Raw genomic sequence first — 19,336 nt, 5'->3', positions numbered from 1 at the left:
TAACAGTCTTATGTTCTAACATGATCAGATAACTACTGGTTAAAAAAAAAACACTCGAGAAAACAGCTTAATTATTCAGTTAAATGGGTTTCATTCCATATAGTAACTACCACAACCAATCCTTAATGTAAGCAGTCTTTCAGATATTTATTTACAACAACTGCTCTACACTGGTGACTGTGCTAGGGGTCAAGGGAGGGGACCTTAAGTGGGGTAGAGGAGTATTTCAAATAGATTCTCCAACCTTATGGAGCTTACAACCTAATGTAAGAGCTCTATCTCTACCTTCAATATCCCAACATGATGTTTAACACGTGAGCAGCAAATATACCTGCTCAGGAGAAAAAAGGAAAATCTTCATCCGTCAGTAACAGATTACTGCATAAATAGATTCCAAAGTAATTACAAAGCAGACAAGAAAATTAGGTCTTCAGAAAAGAGAGATTTCCTACCTTGTTGGTATTTACTGGAACAAAGAAAATTAATCCCACAGCAATATGTCCAACTTGACTGCTCAATACCACAAGGCATGCTATATCATGTTAAGACTGTTATCTTTAAATACAAACACCAAAAGAGAAATAGCCAAAACCAAATAAACTATCATAGGAGAGTTTAAAAGTAACTGAATACAGATTAGATTTATTTATTCTTCTAAATTATTACTTACATTTTAAAAAAATAAATAATATAAAATTATAATAAAATATAATAAAATAAAGATAAATCATATAATATTAAAAATTGATACCAATTTATTTAATAAGATTAAAACAAACTTTATCTTCTAACAAGACTATAAAACATTCACAGTCTGATATTATAGCTCACTAATTTGGGAAGAAAAGTGATCTTGTAAATAAAAACTGATTCTAAAGAATCAGTAACTTCAATCTTCAAAAAAGATTAAGTTTTTCATTCTAATCTATATTAAAATAATTCAAGAAAGCTGATAGTATGAAACAGAAATTCTTAGTCTAGGTTCATGAATTTCTTTTCTTTTATATTTTGATAACCATAGTTCAGTAATCTGTTTCTTTTGGAATTCTATTTCATTTAATTTATACATTTAAAAAACTGACGCTGAGAAGGGCTTCACCAGATTCCTAAAGGGATCCACTCCACAAGAGTTAAGAATGTCTACTATAAAAGATACATGAAAGTATAAAGAACTGAAGAAGTTGTCCTTCCTTCTCATAAAAAAAAAAATTGAGTATAGCCTTATGAATACCTGGCTATAAAATAACGGGCAATATATAAACCTTTAGACAAAGTGCAATGCCAAACTTTGATTTCCTTCCTATTTGCACTACAACTCTTTCATCATCATTTATTGCTGTTCTTTTGTTTCAGTCTGACTTTTCATGATCCCATTTGGGGTTTTCTTGGGAGAGATATTGGAGGGGGTTGACATTGCATTCTCCAGGTCATTTTACAGATGAGGAAACTGAGGCAAACATAGCTAAGTGACTTGCCCAGAGTCACACAACTAGTGAGTGTCTGAAGTCAGCTTTGAACTTCGAAAGACAAATCTTCCTGACTCTAGGCCTGGCGCTCTTATCCCCTGTGCCACCTAGCTGCCAACCATTATTTAGGGAATTTTTAATTCAATATCTGCTTTGGAACACACTTTGGTACTTTAGTATGAAGTAAAACTTCATTTATCCGGCAATGTCAGAAATGTATATATCACACAAATTAATTCTCCAGGTGTTCATCCTTGTAAGCACTAAAACTTTTTTTTATTATAATTCTCTTGACTGGAAAGCTTTCTAATTTCACTCATTGCTTCTTGGTACTCTAGATCATCATTACAAGTGTCAGTCCCAAGCTAAATGACTTGAACGGACTGGACCTCGTTTTCCTCAAATGAAGGACAAAGCTGAACTAGCTGATCCATGAGACATCACGATGAATAGAAAGGTTGCAGGATCTCAAGTTAGGGATCCCTGACTCAAATGAAGCTTTGCTAATTATTACTACACTGTGTGACTTTGAAGAAGTCATTCTTCTCTGGACCTCAGTTTCTTTATGTACAAAATTAAGGAGTTAGGTTAGATCTAGATTTAGGAACTGAGAAAGGATTTGAAGGAAGGGTTGATCTTGGACAGGCACAGAGAACAGGAGAAGGCATTCAGCACAGAGGCTGAAATTAGCACAAAAAAGGAGAGGGTATGTTAAGAATCACCAGGAAATAAGGCAGCAAAAGATAAGGTGGCATCAAATTGTAGGAAGCCTTGAAAGAGAAATCCTATCTGTAAAGGACTTTGAAAATCCATATGAAGCAGACAACAGAGTATCACTGCAGAAGCCTGAACAAGAGAATTAGTCTGGTGGCAGTACACAGTATGAATTAGAAAAGGGAAAAGTGTTAGCAGTTGTCTAAAACGAGTTTCTCAGCAGCATAGGATAGTGGAAAAAAGCATGGGTCCTATCAAGTGCCAAGGGCATGGTGAAAGTCTCAACTCAGCGACTTACTGAGCTCTGTACCCTTGAGAGAGTGACAAGCTTTCTAAGCCTCATCTCCAAGATCCCTTCCAGAAGTGATCAATTATAATTCCAGATTAATTTGTGATAAGAGAAGCATAGTTTTAGAGCCAGAAGACTGTTTCCGGTCTCTTTATTTTACAAATGAGGAAACTGAGGCTGAAAGGTTAAATGATCTACCCAGGGTCATATAGCTCTAAGTGTCTAAGGCAAGACAAGAACTCAATTTTTGACTCCAAGTTCATGGTGCCATCCACTGTACCATTTAGCTGCCTCCAAACTAGTTACTACTACTACCACATATCCTCTTGAATTTTGCTGGGATTTCCAGAAAGGAGAATACAGCAATGACCTCAACTCCTCGTTCATCCTGGGATTTCCCAGCTACATTCTCCTCATCTCCAACCCTATCAGAGAATTAAAAAGTAGCTCCTCTTCACAAAAATATTAGGAAAATCTGAAATAAAAAGCAAAGCTGGAAGAGACTGCAATACGAAGAAAATTCAAGACTTAGTGATATCCTAGATAGAGCAGAGGAAAGAGAAAGAACTGTTAATGATGAGTCTCAACTTTCTAGCCTAGGGGAATTTTCTGGGGAGGGGGGAAGAGAAAGGGAAATGTATCAGTAATGTGGGATTAGGTAGGGAAACCGATTTGGAGGCAGAGATGAGCTTTTAACTTTGATGTCTGACATGACAAGTACAGCCAAGGAGCGACAATCTATAGACCTGGAACACATGTGAGAGGTCAGAGACACAGACAGAATGGGGAGACTTTAGCATACAGGTAAGAAGAATAAAGGAGCTTTTAAAATGAGAAAAGAGACAAGAAAGAGCCTTGCATGAAAATCATAGTCTGAGACCAGAATTAACAGTTCTCAAAGTGGAACCCCTGAGATCCTTGCATGAGGTCCCACACATCAAAACTAAGTAACACCAAAACATACTAATATTAGGAAACAGTATTCTACAATACTACTAAAGTATTTCAAAATTTCACTAAGTAATAGTAAGACATTTTCAGTTTTAATCAAGTGATAGAACCCAGATAAAGAAAAGATCTTGGGAGAAGTGGGGTGGGTGTCATTGATTTCTAAGAGTTCTTGACATTGGGACCAAAAATTTTGAGAACCACTGGCTTAGGAGATGAGGAAGCCTAAAGATCAACAAAAGAAAAAAAAAGGAATGTTCAGATAGGTAGGTGAATTAGGAAAAGTATAATATCATAGAATCCAAGGAAAAAAAGTTTCACAACAGAAGGGGATGAAAAATGCGATTAAATGTTACAGAGACAAGGGTAAAAAGAACTAAGACGAACTCTGTCCAGAGTTCTCCTTACATATCCTTATTGACTTTTTCTAGTCCCAACCATCATATTATGCATACAGCAGTAAATAAATGTTTAATGAATTAGCAAATTGATGACACTGCAGAGAATGGTTTCAGTACAGTAATATGGGTAGAAGACAAGGAGACCTGTGGTCATAAAAAGTTTCTTACGTAAAAAATGGGGAAAATAGCCTTAAATTATTAAGAAGGTACCGAAAAATGAAATTTCACATTTGAATCTTGAAAAGTAGAAGTTCAAGATGACTATATTAGGCTTTTTTTGTCGACTGGTAGGTTTCATCAGCATAATAAACAACCAATGAAATTTCAGAATTCATTTTTTGAACCTATTAATACCTTAGAAGAGTTTAGGTAGTACTTTACAACAGTGTAAAGACTGTTTGTTTCCCTAACCCCAAACCCAAATTTTGCATTAAAACATCTTTTGTTACATGTGATTTCTTCAAATCACTGGGCCTTCATAATAGCAAGGTGATCCTTTTATACCTCATTAATAAATTCACTGTCTCACCCAACACAGCACCTTTTCATCACTTATCAAAATTTCCCATGGTATCCCCTCACCCAAACCTCTCAGCTAAGAATCTTGCCTCCTATTTCAATGAAAAAAATGGAGAGTTCCCTCTTCTCATTTCACATTTCCCAGAATGCCATCTGCCACTATCTCTTCCTTCACTTGTCTCACATGATGAGGTATCCTTTCTGGCCAAGGCTAATCTCTTTATATGCACAAGTGATCCTATTGTATCCAATCTTCTCCAGAAAATTGTTCTTTCTATGATCACCACTCTCACTAATCTTCCATCTCTCCCTGTCTACTGGCTGCTTCTCTATTGACTACAAGCACACCCATGTCATTCCACCCCCCCCAAACACTCATTTGATCAGATTATCCCACTTAGCAATCTTCCTTATTTCTCCTCCTTTTCCTGGCCAAGTTCCTAGAGAAAGTAGTCTACACTCAGTGCATCCACTTCCTTTCCTCTCACTCTCTTATCTTTCTGCAGCTCTCTCCAAAGTTGCCAATGATCTCTTAATTTCCAAATCTAATGGCCCTTTCTCCGTCCTCACCCTTCTTGACCTCTCTGCAGCCCCTGACATTATCACCTTTTTCTCTTTACTCTTCTAACCAACTACCATTCACCTTCAGGTGATATAAGCTCCTTGAAAGTAGGGACTGTCTTCCTTTTCTATTGGTATGTATCCTCCCAGAGCTCTGAACATAGAAAACACTTAATAAATCATTTATTCATTCATTCTCTCTAAATTTTCTGTGACACAGCTCCAAATCCTCCCATCTGTCTGACCACTCCTTTACAGTCTTCCTGACTGGATCTTCATGCATCTTAAAGGCTGGGCTGGGAAATTCACCTTCAACTGCTTGTTCCTAGTCCTAAAGGCAAAGTCTGAGGGAGACGTACACTTATGGCTAGGTGAGATTGTGTTCACTTTTCTGGTAGTGTCTCTCATACTCATTAACAAGTCTCTACTGCTCAGCCTACTTACAATTTACCAAGATCTACAACACTCTTGTAAGAGAAACTACAAGTACCACCTCCTTGAAATTCTCTTCTCTCTAGGTTTCCATGACCTTACTCTTCACCTGGTTCTCCTCCTACCAGTCTAACCAATCCTCCTGTCATCTTTGCTGGATCTTCAACCCCAAAGTTCAATCCTGGGCCCTCTTCTCTCTCTTCCTTTGCATGCTAGTTTACTTGGTCTCATCAGCTCCCGTGGCTTCAGTGACCATCTCCATACAGATGATCCTCAGGTTTTTCTACAGCCCTAACATCTCTCCTGACTTCCATTCTTGAGTCTTCAAACATGTACTTGACATCTTAAGCTGAACATATCAAAAAATGAGCTGGTTATCTCCATGGTTCTCCCTTTAACTTTCTATTACTGTCTCCAGTACTACTATACTCCCGTACCCTCATCACCTCAATCCTGAAGCACTGCCTTCTACTCTGCCTCCTTGCCTTAAGTTTCTCCCTGCTCCATTCAGCAGCTGAAGTGAACGTCTAAATAAAGCAGAGGTCTGACCATGTCACCCCAAAACCATTAAATCCATTTCAGGGGCTCCTTATTACATCTGGAATCAAATATAAAATGCTCTGTTTGGCTTTTAAAGCCCTTCATTACCTGGCCCCATCCTACCTTGCCAGGATTCTTAGAGCTCACTGACTTCCGTAAGCTGTGACTCAGTAATACTCGAGGCACTTTCACTGGCTGTCCCCCACAACTAGAACTCTCTCCCTCCTCATCTCCACCTCCTTGGCCTTCCTGAAGTGTCAGTGAAAATCATACCTTCTAAAGGAAGCCTTTCCCAATGTGCCTTCCCTCTGAGGTTCTCCTGAATTTCTCCTGTCTATAGCTTGTCTATACATAGTCGTTTGCACACTGTCTATTCCCATTAAGACGGAAGCTCCTTGAAAGCAGGGACTAAGTTTAAGGATTTCTTGGTAGTTGGGTTTTGGGGTTTTTGGGGGGGGAGGGGGCCTTGAATCCTCAGCACTTAGCACAATGCCTGGCACAGTAGGTACTTATTAAATGCTTGCTGACATGATATGAAAAATCCAACTAGTTTATGAACCACGCACACTTTCAATGTTCAAAAGGATACTGATACAAAAATTTTAAAACAAAATATCCTAATACTGAGGAAGGAGAAATTAAATGCAGGGTCCTGAAATCTGAAATGCCATTGTAGCTTCAAATCCTATGCTACTCCTGTTCAGTGATATGAGATGGTGGCATTGCAGTATGTGAGTGCACACCTGTATGTGTGCGTGCTGAGAAAGGGAGATTATACATACACAAAGGATTATATACTTCAAACCTTCCTAAATGATATACTTGGCTAAGGTTTATTTGGGGCACAAATTATTCCAGGTCTCATCAATATTAATTTTTCTATCAATAATGTGACTTTTCAATACAAAAGAATTATGACAAAAAATTCCCTACTTTGACCTCTCCTGAGTGACTCACCACTTCTAGACTAATCTAAGTTCCCTCGAGTCTTAGCATTCTATGAAACTATTCCACCTCCCCCTTACTTAAGAAGCTGAGAGAAAACCTGCATTTTAAAAGACTCCTAAATTAAAAATGTTTCATTAAATTCAGCTGTTTTAGAATAAAAGTGTAAAGTTCAATTCGGGCTTAGGGTCAGGGTCAGGGTCAGATTAATGCTGCATTTTAAAAGGCAAATTTTCAAGCCACCTCAGAAAAGTAACGCCACATTTTCAAAACTGCTGCATTCTAAAAGAATAAGTTTTTTGTTCCATGAAAATAACAAAATCGTGCAGTCCTGCTTTTTCTCCATTTTCTCAAAATTCAGTTGGTAATTGTATATTTCAAAACATCTACCCTTCAAATAATCATCTAATGAAAACATATCATGGGGAATGCCATGGTCCTAGGCACAGAAAACCAAAAACATCCAACAGTTCCCTTCCCCTCCCCCTCAAAGAGATTACATTCTAGCCTATCTATTAAATGTTACCAGGAGCTTCAACCCCATTTCCTTCTTCCTTTCTAGACAAAAGTCATGCAAGTCCATTCAGAATATGTTACAGAATATTTATTACCAAGGTTAACTTGCAAACCACAACCAGCATAAAAGAACTAAACAATAGATACAAGCTACAAAAGAGGTGCCAGGTTTAGATAAGAATGAGGGAGAAGAAAGGAACAGGCTGACTGTTGTAGGAGTAGCTAGGTACCAGGAAAGGAGGGAAGAGGGCTTGTAGGTCATTAGTAGAACCCATAATTCTATATTTTATGGAAGGACTTGGACAAGAACCACAGAGCAGAAGAAGGCAAGGATGGGTTTCCATGTTTACTGCCCTGATGAGATTGCAGGACTGAAGTAATTAATTACTAATTAATAAGTGACATCACAATAATACTTGTGAAAGAGAGATTATATATATACACATACGAAAGATTATATACTTCAAACCTTCCTATATGATACTTGGCTAAGGTTTATTTGGGGCACAAATTATTCTAGGTCTCATCAATATTAATACTGTGACGTCACACATTCTTTTTTTTAGATTATCTGAGAATCCATTCCTGAAGGCTAACCATTCAAATCTCAACTCTGCTACTTACTACATTTCGTGTCCTTGCACTAGGCTTCAGTTTCCTCATCAGTAAAGTAACAGGGTTGCCTAGAGGATGTCTACAAAGTCCTTGGCAGTTCTAAATCCACAAATCTATGACCACCAATTTCCTGAGACAAGAAGTCATTAACACAAGGATTCCATTAACAACCAAAAGGCAGCAGCATTTTAATGATCTTAATGACTCACATAATTCTTACTAAATGATAAGCAACACGTCCATGCCACATAGACACTTTTTCCTTTGGCCTGATAGACCTGTGATTTCATTAACAGAGGAACACAAAGATAAAGAATCTACTTCTATCAATGTAGATCAGAATCTTCTATAACTTAGAATCTTCCAGTTACCTCACACACTTGAGAGAGAAGTTTGCTAATTAAGCTTGCCCAGGGCCACATGCCCCTACAAGTCAGAGGTCAGCCTTGAATCCAGGTCCTCTTGCTCAGGTTCACATCTCACAATGCCTTTCCTATAGAAACATGAATAAGTCCATGGTTTTAAGGTTTCTATAGGAATCTTTCTCATTACAGCCTGAATACTGACTCTTTCCTGGAGCTTGGGTTCTTCTAACTCAGAGACATTAATTACCTCTTTTTTGTTGTTGTTGTTTATAACCAATGTGTAAAGGCAAGACTTTCCTCCTTTAAAAGTATACTATTTATAGAATGCTAATCTGGTATGGGTTAGGTCTCTCTACCAGTTTTTACTTTACCAGTGAATTAGCTTCAACTCATTACAAGTCAAAGACATAACCAAGAAATAGGTAAATATTACTACACTTCTAAAAATTAAAAATGATCATGCTAATATTCTAAAGAGAAATAAAATATTCAATCTAAAAAGACAATTCCCAATCACTTTCCCTCACACAATCTTAAAGATCTAAATAGAATTTTTAAAGATCACTGATTTCTAATATTATTTTACAGAATTATAAAAGCAAAGTTATAGATATCCTATAAAGATTTTATACCAATCAGCATACATATTGAAAATATGCATACTTAAATCATCTCTGCTTTTCTAAAGGGTGAAGGACTTGATGTTCTTTTCAGCGAGAACTAAAAGGTGGCCAAGGACCAGAATGTATCTTACACTTATTCTCTGAGACAAGAGGTTCACAGCAGCAGCAATGCTGTGTGATGATCAGCTTTGCTAGAGCTGGCTTTTCCGAACAATACAACGATCTAAGATAACTGTGAAAAATGCCGTCTGCATCCAGAGAAAGAACTACAGAGCTCTGAATGCAGATCAAACTCTACTATCTCCACTTTTTGGGGTTTTTTTCTCGTTTTTCCCTTTTGTTCTGATTCTTTTTCACAATATGACTAATGTGGAAATATGTTTAATATGATTGTACATGTATAACTCATATAAGATTGCTGCTCTCTTGAGGAGGAGGTAGAGGAGCGTGGGACGAAGAAAAAAATTTGGCACTCAAAATCTTATAAAAGTGAATGATAAAAACTAAAAATAAATAAATAAATTTGTGAAAAAATGAAATAAGAGATGAGAGGTTCAGAAACCTTGAATTCCATGGAGATGAATACACTGAATTATCTCCTAGTTTGATGGAGCCTAGAAGCATCTATAACATCCCCATTGATTTCTGCCTTTATACAGAATCAGGAGGATTAAGTGCTATTTAATCTTGAGATCTTATATATTTTGCCTATATGATGCAGAACTGCTATTCACTAGCAATTGTTTAATATGATTTCACAAAGGTAGAGTCATAGTTCCTTATGCATGAATAGCTTTCATGTGAAACAGCACCTTAACCTGAAAACAATTACCTTGTGCTCTGCCCTACACCCCCACCCAACCACCCCAATCCACCCCCCACCCCACCCCTGCACCTACCTGGAAAAACAAGGAAACAAATTATCTTGGCAAAGATGTAAGGCCTCAACCAGATGATACCTTGTTAACAAATTCCTATTCACCTTCAACATTTTTAGGAACTCTGTTCATGACCTTAACAAAACTCAGTAAAAAAAAGTAACTAAAAAATTAGCATCGCCATTATCAGGAGAATAAAAAACATGTTTGAGTTCCATTGTCAGCTACAGCCAACTGAAACATAATGAAATTAAAAGAGTTTTAAGCAAATACATATTCAAGCTGTATTAACCTTAAGGTATATGTGATAAGGTTTTATTCTGAAAAGTTCTGGAGCAGAATGGACTAGTGAGTAAAGTCAAGAAGACCTCAATTCAAATCCTGCCTTTAGGACTTAGTAGAGCAAACCCTGGGCAAGACATTTAACTTCTAGGAGACTGAGACAACTCGAGAACTAACCTACTCATTCAGGCAGGTCAGGGGAAGAGGTTCAAAATCAGATCCTAAGAGTATCTGCTAATATTTTAAGGTTAAATCCATAGAAATTACAATAAATCAATGCAAAGAGCATTCACATATCCAAATGAACAAACATTTATCACGAAGTCCGCATCGCCAGCAATCTCTGAGCCTCACTAGATGATTGCTGCCTGGGTCCAGCTGGACCAGAGACGGTTTGGGAAGTTCCCTTACATTTCTAGAATTCTATTAACTAATGTTCACAGAGTAGAGCACTGCGCTAAACACTTGGGAAGATACAAAGTTTACATAAATTAGAAAGGGTCCCTATCCTCATTATTCTTACAACCTAGAAGGGGAAAAGTTCATTGAAAAAAGTAAAAAACAAAGTACTCCCTGGAAATGGAGAAGGAAGGAATTTGAATTAAAAGAGGGTGGAAATTTAACAGTGAAAGAAGAAGATATTCTAGAACAGGGAACAGTATGTGCAAATACATGGAAAGGGGAAAACTCAGAGAAGGCATAGTGACACAATTGGGAATCCAATTTGACCAGAGCTCAGTGGATGTGGAGGGAATCATGTGATGTCCACAAGTTCTTTGAGGGTTGGAGTTTGTTTCTGTGTACCCAGTGCTAAAATATACAGTAGGGGATTGGTAAATGATTTTTGAATAAATGCATATATGAAGCTGTAAAGACAAGATGGTGACAGGTTATTCAAGGTCTTGAATACCAGGAGAGGAGTCTGCAGGTAATAGGTAGCCACCAAAGACTTGTGAAGAGCACAGTGACACAACCAGATTTATACCTGAGAAAAATCAGTTGAGGAGTGAAAGGAAGGGGGTAAGAGACAAATGAAGACTACAACAGCAGTCCAAAAGACTAAGAATAAGGGTCTGCACTAGGGTGGTGGCAATAAGAAAGGAACAAGAGAGATGATACTGGTAAACAACTGGATGTGAGACATGAGAAAGAGAGACTGCACCCAAGTTTCCTAACACTGGAAACTGGATCAACGGCAGTGGTACCAAACAAATTAAAAGGCAGATTTATAGAGAAAAATGGCACCACCATCTTCTAGGAGTCATCCTCAACTCCTCACTATCTTTCACACTCCATACTCCAGCTGCTGCCAAGTCCTGTGAACTTAAACCTTTGCAATGTCTCTAGCATATGCCCCCTTCTCTCCTTTGACACTGCCATCACTTTGGTGCAGGCTCTCCTTACCTGGCAACAGCTGCTGGGGGGCTGGCCTGCCTCAAGTCTCTCCCCATGTCAATCCATCCTCCATTCAGCCACTCAAGTGATTTTCCTAAAGCACAGGTCCAATCATGTTACTACCACCACCACCCCCGCCCCCGCCCCCGCCCCCACTCAACAAAATGTAGTGGTTCCCTATCATCTCCAGGACCAAACACAAAATTCTCTATTTCAAAGCCCTTCCTAACCCGGACCTCTCTTGCTTTTCCAGTCTTCTTACACCTCACTCCCCACTACACCACACACTCTTTTGTCCAGTGACACCAGTCTCCTAGTTGTTCCACAAACAAGACACTCCATCTCTCAGCTCCAGGTATTTTTTCTGACTGTCCCCTAATGCCTGGAATGTTCTCCTTCCTCCTCCTCTCTGCCTCCTGGCTTCCTTCAAAACTCAGCTAAAATCCCACCTTTCTACAGGAAGCCTTTCTCAATCCCTGATTCCAGGACCTTCCCTCTGTTGATTATTTCCTGTCTACCCTGAATATAGCTTATTTGTACATAGTTGTTTTCATGCTGTCTCCCCCAAAGGGCACGAACTTTTTTCTGCCTTTTTAATATCCCCAACAGTTACCATAATGCCCTGCACACAGTGGGCACTTAATAAATAAACCTACTGACTAACTACTCTAATACTTAGAGGATGAAACATGGATTTAGAGCTGGAAGGAACCTTAAAAATGATCTATCCCAATGTCTTCATTTTTAAATGAGGAAACTGAGGCCTAGTGAGGTTAAGATGACATCACTAGCAAGTCAGAGCCAGAAGGGTTCAGTCTGAATTTTCTAAATACACCCTTAAAGAATTTTCCATATACACAATATCATGTAAAGTCTATCACACAGGTAGTGCTCAACCCATTTCAGTGACCAAAGAACGACTGTTCTCACCACTCCTCCCTCAAAACAAAGGTGCTAGTAGACTGCCATCCTTCCTAGACGATGTGATTACAGAAAATCAGAAATGTGGATATGATATCTGTGCCAACAAAATGCTGGGTGTACATATGTGCCAAGAAGGGGCAAAGAAGGGATTATGAAAAAAATGGAGAAAGCTGCATAAATAATATAAAGAAAGAATCTGTGAAAAACAAAATCTTTAGCAAATGATTTTTGAATGAATGCATAAATGAGGCAGTAAAGACAAAGGTGACAGGTTATTCAAGGCCTTGAATGAAAACAGATTCAAAGGCAGAACTAGTAAGACAGCCCCCATTCTCAAAATCTCTCTCACTCACCACACACACACACACACACACACACACACACACACACACACACACACTCTCTCTCTCTCTCTCTCTCTCTCTCTCTCTCTCTCTCTCTCTCACTCTGAAACTTTTCACTTGTTATGTTGCCTTAAGTTTTATTAAAGAAATTATGATCCATTTGGATTAACAATCATCCCCTCTTAAAAACACATCTACTTCTGAGAGACATCTGCTTTCCTGTTAGCACTTAGCCAAAATCAGCTTCACCAAGGGAATGGGGAGTTTTTTATAATATTGGGGACAGAGAAAGGGAAAAAAAAGAGAAAGGAAGAAAAAATGGGAGCAATCATTAACTCTGATACTCAGTGACAGTGTAGGCCTGGGTTACAGTGAGTGCATTAGGCTAGAAAGTGTCAAGGAGGATCATCATCCTTTCACTATTATTCTACTTTTACAGTTGAGAAAACAAGCTCAGAAATTTCAGTCCAGGGTCCCACAATCAGTGTCTGAAGCAGGATTCGATTGGGCCTACACCCAGGAAAAGAAGTTCTCAGCTTTCATATTCTTCTCCCTACTGCATGTGGACTATGATAGCCTAAAACCCAAAACTAGGATCATGAGTACATAACTACAGCACATGTTAAAAGGGCATTTGTGGATTATTCTGGAAACCTGACCATCATGTAAGTATACAGGAATATACAACGAAACTTACAAATGGAATCCTGTAACACAACTCGTTCTTAAACTGAAAAATGTTTGCATTTTACTAGTGATAGTCCAAATCCTAGGATTATAATTATGGGCTAGAAGGGATGTAGGAGGTCTAGTACAATGTTCAACTGAGACCTAGAGAGATGAAGTGAGATGCCCAAGGTCACTTAAGTGACAGAGCCAGGATCTGAATTCAGGTCAATGGTCTCAAAATCCAGCATTTTCCACTGTACCACATTGTCCTCAACTAAAGTACCATAATAAGTAGGAGATTCCAACCTTGATTTCTTGTGCATTCATGTCTTTGAAATGCAAACATAACAGATCTATTTATTAAGTTCTAGATAAATTACTTTTAACAAAAGAAAAATGTCTCCCTACCCTGTCTCCAAAGGGTGACCTTTAAAAATAAACAAGAAAACATGAAATGTCGTAATGATTAAATGGCAACATAAGAATTAACATACACATTTTATTTAAAGCATAGTTCTTGGCATGGCAAAAACAGGGTACCACGTATAATTTAATGGGGACTCCCTCTCTCACTCACAACTGGATGCCCAATCAGATGATGAGAGGACACAGAAGTGAAAGAGCCCTGGATCTGGAGTCAGAGCAGCCTGGCTTAAACCCTGGCTCTGCCACTTAGTAGGATGAGCTTGGGCAACTTAATTCATCTCATTGGACCTCAGTTTCCTCATTTGTAAAATGAGAGTGTTCCAAAAAAGAAAATCAAGCTCTACATACTAAGGATTCTCAGTTTCATACACAATCCTTTTCTGTTCCACAATGGATATGGAAATGCTCATTTTATTTGGTTCAGAATTTTAACTTATGGTTAAGTTCAGAATAAAAAGTACAATGGAAAAAAATGAGGAAGGTGGACTAGATGACTTCTAAGATTTCTCTTTAAGCTCTAAACTGATGTTATGATATGCAAATTATAACCATAAAAGGTTCTTTTAGCCTATGTTGATAGTCATTAAAAGTACCCCAAAATAGTCATCTCAAGTATTGGTGGGTACGTTTATGTACACATTTCCATTATTAGACCCTTAAAAACCTAATTCCTATAAACAAGCTTTGGAATCAGAACAGTAATAGGAATTTTAAATTAAAATGTAACTTCAAGTTCATCAATATGAATTACAATATGTTCACTTAACAAGGGAAATGTTATTGAATCATAATGGTTTATGCTTTCTTCACTCAATCATACTAGCATTTATTTTCTTAGAGACTTAGAATAAAGTATGACCACAGGCTTATAGAATTAGAGCTGGAAAGGACCTTCAAGGTCACCAAGCTCAATCTTCTCATTTTAAAGATGCAGAAACGAAGGCTTTGAATGACTTACCAAGGGTAACTTAGCTAGCCATTCAGTTAAATGTCTGAAATAAGTCTTCCTAACTCCAGGCCTTGAACTCTGTGTGATATCAGACATTCTAAAACAAGTACAAGAACTTGAAGGTATGTATTTTGATTTAGCAGCTTCTAAGGATTCTGTTTAATGAAATACCACAACATTTTCAATTTTATGCAAGTTGTACTCTATGAACTACATAACATTTACAGAAGGAAGAGGTTAGGTTTATTCAAGCATAACCGTGAACTATGCCGCCAAGTTAAGTACTTGTAAGATTTCTTAACACTGTCTCATTTCTACAAATTTAAATTAGCGATACTGCAGTGAATTATTTTAGGTCTCTTAGAATGCTGACAAACATAGGTTTATAAAAAGGGGATCCTGGTTAAAACAAAAAAAAAAAAGTAAAGCAACCTAGAAATAAAACTTTATTATATCTTTATACATTGTTGATTTTGATACGTTCCCAATATCTATTCAACACCTGACAAATATAACTATGAGGTTTAGTAAGTATTAATATTTGCTAAGAATCAATAAATCCTTAAAATGAGTTACATACTCTGTGCATAGTTGAGTGCAGATTCAAGAGGAAACTGCGCAGCTTTTTTCTGGTGTGTAGTGAACAAAAAAGTTGTTTCCTTAATAGTGGAAGAGCATTACAATATGGGTCAGTGACCTACCTCGTACTTGCCTTGACATTTTATTAAAAACATACACAGAACTGACACACATTCATAATTCTTTGTTGTATTCATTGTTCTCCCAAAATCCTTATTACAGAAAATACAACCATTACTTTATTTTCATTTCATTCACACTATATATATCGATATAGGTCCTCCACCCTGCAGTATTGCCTCTAAACATTCTTTCAACTTAAAGACTTCAGTATAAGTTTAAAAATAAACCAAACCTTTTGTACATAAACGATATTCCAGACCTTTCAAGATAATCTCACGATATTCACATTTTGGTAAGATTTCAGTTGATCCTTACAGTTTCTTCCATCTACACAACACGAGAATTATAACTGAATTAGAGTTTGATAACAGAATGCCAAAAAATTAAGTCATTAAAAGGGAATTCTGAGAAAAGAAGCAGTTGTGGAGAGCAGGAAGTGATGTACGTTGCCATTTTGTTCATGAACTATTTAAGAACCTAAGACCTATAGTCCATGTAGCCTTGTTTGTCTTTTATAGCAACACTAAGGGTCACGTTGTAGATCTTCCTTCAAATCTTTTCCCCATTTGAAACTTCCCTGAACCTATTCATTCATATTTTCAGTCTGTACCATGTTTTGAGCAAAGAGTCCCAAACTTTTACTTTAAAAGGGGTACATGAGAAACCTGACTTGGACCATGGTATCAAAAACTTAGAAAACAGATACTAAAAACCAATTATTTTTGGCCTTCAGAGAGCCAGACCAACAAAAAAGCAAAGAGCAGTAGATTCAATATACCTAAGGGATGGAGACACTTGATGCAACATATACCGACTAAAATGAGGATCACTGTCAAAACAAGTTGGCATCTGACTACAACCCAGTTACTATCAACTTTGCCAACAACATCCTGATATTCCACTGTCTTAAAACAAGCTTTCACACTGCAAAACACAACACACATCAAGATATTTAAAATACCACAAATTTTTCTGGTCTGTGAACATTTTGCAAGGTACCACTATTTTAGAGAGCTTGAAAGTAAATGATTCCCAAGCTTAAAAACACTTGAAACAAGCTGAAAGAACCATGTTGCTAATAAAACAGTACAATTAAATTTGTATATTAATAATTCACTAACTCCTTGATATCCAGTGGAAACCTTTTTTTTAATTCTAGCAGTTTTCAAAGGAAGGCAAATTGTGTGTTTACTCCTCTTGGAAAGCTATTTTTCAAATATGCTAAGCCCTTAATATTCAGGAGATATGAAAATGTCAAAAAAATCAACACTTTTGAGGCAGGGGAAAGGATTACCAGCAATAACATTCAAGATTAATCATTATGAAGCCTTCTTGGGAAGAGAAGTTTTTAAGAAAGTTAATTTTGCCTTTTAAAAATAAATGTCTGATCTACGGAGGGCAATACACATCGGTAAGGCAACCAACAAGTGTTGCTGAAAATTCAGATTAAGAGACAGTCTGTTAAAAAAATTAACAAGCAAAAGGGAAAAAGGAGAAATTCAGCCTCTTGACTGAAATAAAACAGACCTTACAGAGTATTTTAACTAGATAAACTGACATGTAAATGCTATTCCTCAAAAAAAAAAAAAGGCACTCACGGCACAAACAATTTCTTACATGGATTACTCTTATGTAAATTTTCCCATCTTTATGTACTTTACAGACTCAGTTACCCCCTCCCCCCAAATCACCGGGAAGGAACAGATGCCCCACACTGTAACAAGTCACCCTGAAATCTAAAGTCTTGGTGAATTTGTTAACTACAAAAAAAGTCGGTCATTCTTACTGGTGGGGGAGGAAACGACAAACTGTCTCATTCGAATTTATGCCTCAAATCCAACCTGCTCACAAAGACGTCAATCTCATACCAAAAACAATAAATACGAGACAAACGGCCCAAGTGCCCTGACACGGGAGCCGGGCCTTCCCATCTCTGCGCTGGGAGCCCCACCACACGCAGACTTACCCAGGGCAGATCTAGGGGAAAGGGTGCATGGGTGGGGGGCACCCAGTTATCGATTAAAAGGCAGGAGTAACCTCTCCAAGGGAAACGCCATTACCTCCCTCTCCCAGCTCCCCCTCCCTTCAGTGTAGACACGGGTCTGTATGGAGAAGCAGCCTAGGACTTCTGCAGCATTGCAGTGCAGAGAATGGGGTGGGGGGTGGGGGAGACATCGTCCTGCTCCCCCTCCAAAAGAGGGGTGCTACCTCTGGGGGTTGGGGGAGGGAAATGAAGTGGATGCAGATCCCAGCAAATCCGAGGCATTCTCCCTTGCTACGGACACACGGGCAGCGACAGGAGAGTAGGGGAGCGAGACCACAAGAGGGAACGGGCCCTGAAACCTACAATGTTGGGGGGACCCTGGAGGAGGGCACACCTTCATGAAGACATCCCCAAGGCCACCAGCTGGGGAAGGGGGGTGCAGGCTGGGGTCAGGGGTGGGACGGACAGCGCCGGTTTCCTTTGGGTGTCGTTCCCCCCCACCCCCAAGGAGGCCTGGCTAGCTCCCGAGCCCCCTCCCCCCGGGGCATCGGCGACCGCCCAGGCCAGAGGGTCCAGAGGGGTTCGGGTCGGCCCCCGCCCTCTTCCTCCCCGGTCCGAGCCCCCGGCCCCGAGCCCCGCAGGCGCGCTTACCCTCTCGGCGACAGGCCCGGCCCGGCCCGGGGCGGGGCGGGGCGGGGTGGGGTGGGCAGCCTCAGCCCCCCGGAGCCGATCCGCTCCGCTCCGCCCGAGGAGGAGGCGAGGACGACGACGACGACGACGACGATGAGGAGGAGGGGGCCCGGCGACGAGCCACCGCCCCCCCTCCGGCGCCCCCGCCAGCCGCCCAGCCCGAGCTCTGCGACAAGGGGCGGGCCGGAGGGGGCCGCCGCGGCGGCGGCAGGGCCCGGCCCGGCCCGGCCCGGCCCGGGAGGCGCCCGCCCTCAGCGCGGCCGGGCTCCGCAAAGATGGCGCGGGGAGGCGCGGGGAGCCGGGCCGGGCCGGGCCGAGGAGGCTCCGCCGCCGCCGCCGGCCCAGGGGGCGCTCACAAAGGGAGCAGAGGCCGCGGGCGCCGGGCGGGGCCGGGCTCCCGGGCGGCAGGCGGACGGGCTGGCGGGCGCCTCGCGCTCTGAGCCCGGGGCCGAGGCGGGCGGGGGCTGGGCCGGGGCCGGGGCCGGGCCGGGGCGGGCTCGCGCCCCCTCCTCGCTTCGGGCGGCGGCGGCGGCGGGCTCGCGCGCTCCCCCGCGCTCTCGCTCGCTCCCCGGCTCGCTCGCCGCCTCCCTCCCCTCCCTTCCCTTCTCTCCTCTCTCTCTCGGTCTCTCTCCCGGTGTCCCAGAGCCCTGAAGCCACAGAGCCCGGGTGCTGCCCAGGCTTCCCCTCCCCCCTCCCTCCACCTCCCCGACACCACTCCCCTCCTCCCTCCTCCTCCTCCTCCTCCTCCTGCGCCTCCCTCTCCTCCCCCTCCCCGACAGTCACCCCAGAGGCCGCTCTCGCGAGATCTCCAGGCTGCCCGTCTGGGCCTGGCGCGACACCCCGCGCACCCTGGCGCTCTGGCTCCTTTCTCACACACACAAACACACACAGTAGCCCTAACACGCGCGCACGCACACACACACACACACACACACACACACACACACACACACACACTCACACTCACATCCACTCGCGGGGGCTGGAATTTCCCCCCCGGCAGCACCGGTACTCCCCCCCACACACCGTCCCTAGTCCCACCTTGGACAAGCAAGCAGGTGCTCGTAGCCCGCCCGCCCCCTGGGTGACTCCAGAAAATCCCGGGGCGAGCCACCCCTGCCCACCACCCCCTGGGCATGCCGGCCCTAAAGGCCCCAGA

The 19,336-nt window shown here is 40.9% G+C and overlaps 1 protein-coding gene across 1 annotated transcript in view; it reads right to left on the bottom strand.

Annotated features, from left to right (window-relative positions):
• Positions 1-18,270, bottom strand: part of TAOK1 (TAO kinase 1) — a 153,920-nt gene extending 135,650 nt beyond the window's left edge. Inside the window, 1 exon segment of the mRNA XM_072639833.1 lies at positions 18,139-18,270. The gene's annotated coding sequence lies outside the window, so the exon portion shown is untranslated.
• Positions 18,271-19,336: the final 1,066 nt, after the last annotated feature.

The sequence above is a fragment of the Notamacropus eugenii genome, chromosome 2 (genome assembly GCF_028372415.1).
Source record: "Notamacropus eugenii isolate mMacEug1 chromosome 2, mMacEug1.pri_v2, whole genome shotgun sequence".
Classification (NCBI taxonomy): Eukaryota; Metazoa; Chordata; class Mammalia; order Diprotodontia; family Macropodidae; genus Notamacropus; species Notamacropus eugenii.
Note: the sequence above shows the minus strand (reverse complement) of the source record. Positions and strands in the feature narration are given on the sequence as shown.